Source organism: Euwallacea similis, chromosome 17, assembly GCF_039881205.1.
Source record: "Euwallacea similis isolate ESF13 chromosome 17, ESF131.1, whole genome shotgun sequence".
NCBI classification, from domain to species: domain Eukaryota; kingdom Metazoa; phylum Arthropoda; class Insecta; order Coleoptera; family Curculionidae; genus Euwallacea; species Euwallacea similis.
Window position 1 is genome coordinate 1,067,946 of NC_089625.1, and position 5,409 is coordinate 1,073,354.

The 5,409-nt window shown below is 34.5% G+C and overlaps 2 long non-coding RNA genes across 2 annotated transcripts; one reads left to right on the plus strand and one right to left on the minus strand.

Moving 5' to 3' along the window:
* Positions 1-2,244: 2,244 nt before the first annotated feature.
* LOC136414442 (uncharacterized) lies at positions 2,245-2,866 on the minus strand. Its single transcript, XR_010752543.1, has 3 exons — positions 2,687-2,866; positions 2,527-2,638; positions 2,245-2,474 (listed from the first exon to the last, which is right to left on the minus strand). It is a non-coding gene; the product is annotated as an uncharacterized lncRNA (long non-coding RNA).
* A 120-nt stretch (positions 2,867-2,986) lies between these two features.
* On the plus strand, positions 2,987-3,837 carry LOC136414453 (uncharacterized). The gene is made up of 3 exons (XR_010752545.1): positions 2,987-3,148; positions 3,331-3,442; positions 3,506-3,837. It is a non-coding gene; the product is annotated as an uncharacterized lncRNA (long non-coding RNA).
* The last annotated feature ends 1,572 nt before the right edge of the window (positions 3,838-5,409 follow it).

Here is a 5,409-nt window from a genome sequence, read left to right on the forward strand (position 1 = left end):
CAAGAAGTCAAAAGTCGATGTTGTATTAATCAATTAAGCAAAACATGCCCGTTCCAGTAAATTTGCTAAGTTATTGTGACTTATATTCTACATGTTTCCAAAACAGTAAAAAATTTAGAAAATTATTTAAGGAGAATTAAGAAAATAAGTACATATGCGTTATATTTAAACTACTCCCTTTCGTGTGATTATGAGGGAGAATAATTCTACTGATATCAGTCAGTAAGTCCGTTTTATGCCATGGGTCAAGCGACGCCGATGTTCATACTCAAATGAGCGCGGCGCCCATTTATATATACATATATTGTAATGTATTCCATTACAATGTATAGTAGCATGACTTCAGCATAACACTCACTTAGTGTGAACATCTTGATGCTCACTTAGTGTGAACACGTTTCAACGTATTAATATTTGAACATGGCTTGGGCGAAATGATTGGGGAATGTGAAACGGACTTCACTGTGTTTGATTTGTGTGTCATGCATGGGAGGAATTCTCTCTTTGCCTTGATTATTCTTCGAGGAACTTCTCACTTCTCGAAAATTGAGAATTAACCAACTTCGCAAAAATGATCGATTTCAACTTCCTGGACATGGTGCCTGGCGGACTTTAGTGACGTATACTTGATTATTTTTTCACATGACTTCATTGTTTATAAGGGTATTGCATATTGTAAAATATTCCAAACTTTAGCTACTATTCAGCTTTGCGAGTTGGACTGTGACTCATTCCATATATCCTTTATTTGTAGATATGCCAAAATTGACTCATTTGCACGTGCGCTGAAGACGCGGCCTCGGAAAGTTTTCTGTTAGTTAAATCGATTACACTTCTCTAGTGAATCCGTCAGGGAGAGTATTTAACTGTCATATTTGATATGATTTGGAGGCTGTTTTGGTCAACCGGTCCTCAGCCAGGTTTTCGAAGTCATATGTCTTATGGTTCACTGTAGTGACTGAATTTTTGGACTCACCCCAAGGTGGTCTCTCAAGATTTATTCCTTTTGCGCTAGAACACTAAAGATATCGTAGATATGAAGTAGTTGTCACGGATGCGCAAGACTTTCTAGTCAAAATATTCTCGGCGCTATCAGCTATCTAGAGAAGCTCAGAATCTATAAATTCTCCATCTGCATCCATTTCCGTTCAAGAGTTATTTGCTCATACACTTTAGGATCGGCAATCATTTTTTCTTAGATTTGAAAACCCTCACATGACACCAACCTCTTTAGCTTCTGAAATGAAATCTCCGTAGCTAGTCCTTCCGTTATTATCCGTGGGGAACAATGTTTAAGTTAGCAAAATTTCTTGTTTGCCCTCAAATTCTCATAATCTGTTATCAAATTTGAATATGGGTGTCACAAAAATCGAATGGGGGTCACGAATGGAATCTTACAAAATTCCATCACCTTTGTTTTATAAGGACCACCTCCTATATTACTAAAAAGCTGTAATTACTTCACCTCCCACAGATTCATTCATTTTCCCTGAGATGTTGTGGTCGAAGACTTGATACTCCTACCTACTCATCCACTCTTGTTTAGTGTTATGTAATTCATCAGATGTTATAGAAAAGTAATAGGTAAGAATCTGGGTGCAAGCGTTCCTAGTAGGTTAGCTGAATAGGGATGGAGGAAAAAAAGTTCTTTCTTCCGCTCTGAGTGGTCTCCCTCAGACATGCACCGTTTCTCAATATTCATCATTAAACCAAAAACCCAAAAATCAAAGAAGGAGCTATGTAGTGGACTTGCTCCTTTTCTGTTATTTCATTTTTCATTTTCCCATCAGGTATTTCGTTTTACTTAATTAATTAGCTCAACTTGAGAACAAGATCTCTCGCTAAAGTAATGTAAAATACAGGAAAATTTTGTATTTGCCGGATAGTCGAGTGCTAATCCTCTGGGTACTCGGTTTGGCCGAAAAATCCGTTATATCTCTCAACATCCGTACATTTTGCATTATTCTGAACCACTATTTCTTAGTCCTCCATTTGTAAGTTAATGGAAGCAATATTTCAAATATTTGCCTAATTAAGTCGTCTTGTACAACTGGCTTATGCAGAAGCGATAAGAGAATTCTACAAATTAATTTTTCCCTGCGGCGTTTTGTTCTTCACATTAAGCACAAGTTGACATCAAATCCAGATATTCCTTATAAAGAAGAACAACTTTTGCATTTTCCATTTCAGGCAATCCTCTTTCGTACAGGTTGCTATTAAGAATAAAAACCACACGTCACTAATTAATTATTCATTAAAGTTGAAGTTTGGTAAAACAAATTGGCCTTAAGCTAGAATGTCGTCATATTTCAGAAATAGTCATCAACATCACTTTCCATTGTGGTATCTTCATCACCATAAATATCAACAAGAATGTTCACACCTTTCTCTGCATCGGGAACAATAACGAACTCGACTTGAGATAAGTTAGGGCTTTGAGATATCAATTGGATCTCTCCAAATATAGTTGAGATCTAACAAAAAACTATTGTTTTTTCACAAAATGATGAAAGGTGTTTCACTTACGTTCAAGCAAGTCACGTTAGTTTCATTTCCTACTGAGAAGCTCAAGTCAAAGGTGAAATTCTTGTCTCCCACTGGAGGTTCCAGAATGTTGGCTTTGCTAAGAAGAACCTTCCTAAAACTTTATCATCAGGGCATTTAGAAGCATTTTTAGGGAGCTTACGGTGTTGATGGGTCCAAACATAGATAGATGATGTTCTGCAGTGGAGCACTGTTGCTTAAATATACAGAAAAGGCACAACAAACAGCTGCAGTTAGGAAGAATTTGTTAGAGAAAAACATTTTTATCGCTATAGATAGCCAATTTTTGATCTAGTTGCAAACAATCTTGTCTCGGTTGAAATGTTTTGGTACAATAAATCTTGAGTAGGCAATATATCATATCAATTGCCTACTTGTAGATTACATCAAGCATTTAAATAAGTACCAAATAAGATATTTGCCAGTGAAGTGCATATAATTCTTGACTGATGAATAAAACTCTTAAGAATTTATTACTAGTTAGCATGAATAAATCGTTTCTCATAACATTCACTTTCTGTATACTTTCTATATATTTTGATAACAGTGTTCCTCTTGAGACCATCAACAAATCCTTATATTTATGCTCAAATCCGGAAACTGCGTAAGTATTTTCAGCATCTTCACTACTTTTAGTATCTTTATTATTTTCACCATTTTCACTATTTTCACCATTTTCATTATTTTCAGCATCATCATTATTTCCAGCATCTTCATTATTTTTAGCATTTTCATTATTTCTAGTATCTTTATGCATATATGAATAACTGAAATAATCTCTTTCAGTAATAACCTACTGTGTTACTTAAATGTTAAATTACCTTCATCGCTTAGACCTTTTCAAAGAACCCGATGCCCTTCTGAAGGAACATATAACAAGCCGATCACTTGCATTATAGTATGTTATCATAAGATGATGAAAGTTTAGGTTTGACATTCATGTCTCGTTTTAACATTTTAGGCTTCAAATAATATCGGAAATATCACAATACGATCTGGGGGAATTGGCGATTTTTCGGTATATTTTAACGTGACCTTTGAACCTGGTAAAGGTGTCGATTTGCATATTGCAGTATATGCTGACGATTGATCGATATTTACCCTACAGTAACTAAATATACACACAGTGTGATCAGAAAGTCCCGAATTCAATAATGTACGAGTTATTCAATAACATTTTTCTTCAGTTTGACATAATAGAATAGATGCACGCTTTTTTGAGGCATTTTGAACACTTGAATTATTATCATGTCAGAACTTTTAAGAAACCTTAGAACTTGTCTATTCAACATTTGTCTACATTTAATTTCTTTCTCAATATAAAAAAACGTCCGAGATTTTCTTGTCACACGGTATAAAATTTATATACATGTAACTTTCTTAATAAACAGAACTAGCTAGCTTTTGTCGTATTTTTTGTATATTTTTCTATGATACTTTTGCACAAAAGCCATGTTGAGCTGGCTAATTATCCCTTTGATTATCCGTATACAGTGTGTCAATTTCAAAACTTTGGATTGCTTATAACTTCGAAGATTTAAATTTTTTAGACCATTGAAAAACCGTTTCGGTAAAATGGAGGGGGAACCAGTTTAATAGGGCAATTTTTTACATACGTAAGAGGGGTAGGTACCTCAATTCTATCAATAACGATCTGCAATTAAATGAAAATCTTTTACGATTGGATGGTGCTCCACTGCATTACGCTCTACAAACAAAACCAATTATCCAGGAAGATGGATTGATCGCAGGGGAGAAATAGAGTGGCCGCCGTGATCACCGGATTTAACAGCCCTCGATTTTTTTTGAAGCCACATCAAATCAGTCGTTTACAAAACGAAGCCAGCCAATTTGCAAGATTTGCAGCTTCGAATTACCGAAGTATGTTAATTCATTACCCCTGAAACATTTGAAAAAGTGAGAGAAGTTGAGTTCTGACTATTTTTTTGTTTGGAAAAAACAGTGAACATTTTGAACTGTTTTTATAGATATTTTTTAAATATGATGTCTATATTAAAAATTCCGTAACTTCTCAAAAATTTACTGTTTTTTATTGAAATTAGTTTTTTTATAAGCAGTTTACAAAGACTTTTAAAATAAGGCATTACTTGATAGGTGTTGCAATTTAAAATTTGAGAGCTGGGATAGCTACCTCCCTTAGGGATACCCATAGAAACTTGCAACCACTATTAAGCTGGTTCCCCCTCCATTCTGCTGAAATAGTTTTTAAATATTTTGTAAAAAATTTCAATCTTCAGAGTTATAAACAACCCAAAGTTTTGAAATTGACACACTGTATGCGTGTAATGTTTACTAGTATCCAACAATATCAGAAATAGTGATAAAAGTAACCCTAACTAATGCATTTAATTTCATAAAATTTCATTTAAAAAAATTGAACATGATAAATTTGACAGATGTCAATAATACCTGTCTATTAATAATCTTCTGACATATGTCTGGAATTTAACAAGGGCGAATTATTTAAGGGCATATTCGTGTGTTTGCAGACATTTTCGATACTCTGCGTATTAGGTACTATGTACTTAATCATTATAGGTTGATGCGTTGAAATTTAACTTTCGAATGATTAAATTTCAAGATTCACATTTGACAGATCATGAAACAGGAGGCAGATAACAGATGAGGGGTGACAGACATGTCGAATCTTGATCACACTAGGACGTGTTTGACGTCTTCAAGTGTTGGACTGTTGGATGTCGTCGTCTTGTCAGAGCGAAGTTTTACGATCTGGCCAAGTCTTATGATAATGAAATAGTGTAAATTTTAATAATGCGTAAGCCTTCAACTTCTCAAACGATAAACAGTGTCAAAAAACTCGAAGTCCCATTTAAAATGCAGAAT